Here is an 879-nt window from a genome sequence, read left to right as displayed (position 1 = left end):
CCCCCCCACCAGCCCTGCTGCCCAAGCAGCTCCCACATTACGTGTGCCCGGTCTCTCTCTCTCTTTCTTTACCTTGCTGGAGCTGGGACGGGGAGCATGTGACCCCCAACTGGCAATCACCTTGCCTCAAACAGCCCGTCTCATAGAGCAGAGGAAGAGCAAAAAACCCAGATATTTGCCTGCATTTTAAAAACCCACCCAGACGCAGCACAGGGGGCCACAAAAGAGGACATAACTGGGAAAACCCAGACATATGGTAACCCTGCGCTGGAGCCCCCTCCACGTGTGCACCTGGGTCCATTACCTGGTAAGGCAGCAGGCCCAGGGTCTCCCTGGGTTCAGATATGCTCTCCAATGTCAAGGTTCCCGTTATGGGATGGGAGGGGGTTTGAATGTCAGCCCCCGGCCACTATCCACAGCATTGATTGGTGCCATGTGTGCAGAGATGGAGAGAGCCCTGAGGCAGACAGTGGATCTCTGGTCTCCAGGCAAGGCACAGATGGGTGGGGGAGGCTGAGAGAGAAGAGGGAGTGCTCAGGTTTGTACATGGGCTATGGGCTTGGCTGAGACAGCATTAACATGAGATGTAGTCCCTGCACAGTGAGTAATTCAGAGCTCAGGGCCTGGCAGAGGGGTGCAGTCTGGGTTGGGGAGGGGAGGGAGTCTAGGTGATGGCAGTCCCTAAGAGATGTGAGTGGGAAATACTGCAAGTGTAGGTGCACTGTTGCCACCGTACAATCCAGTCTTTCAGATCGGGGCCGGGTGGGGCTAGGTACAGCTCAGAGGCCCAGTTACTTTTGGGTGAGGGGTCCCCACCGTGTCCCAGCACCAATCCCAGAACACCTGGTCTTGCTTACTGACATCAGAGGGTGATGGAGA

The sequence above is a fragment of the Alligator sinensis genome, unplaced genomic scaffold (assembly GCF_000455745.1).
Source record: "Alligator sinensis unplaced genomic scaffold, ASM45574v1 scaffold2252_1, whole genome shotgun sequence".
In the NCBI taxonomy this organism is placed as follows: Eukaryota; Metazoa; Chordata; order Crocodylia; family Alligatoridae; genus Alligator; species Alligator sinensis.
Note: the sequence above shows the minus strand (reverse complement) of the source record.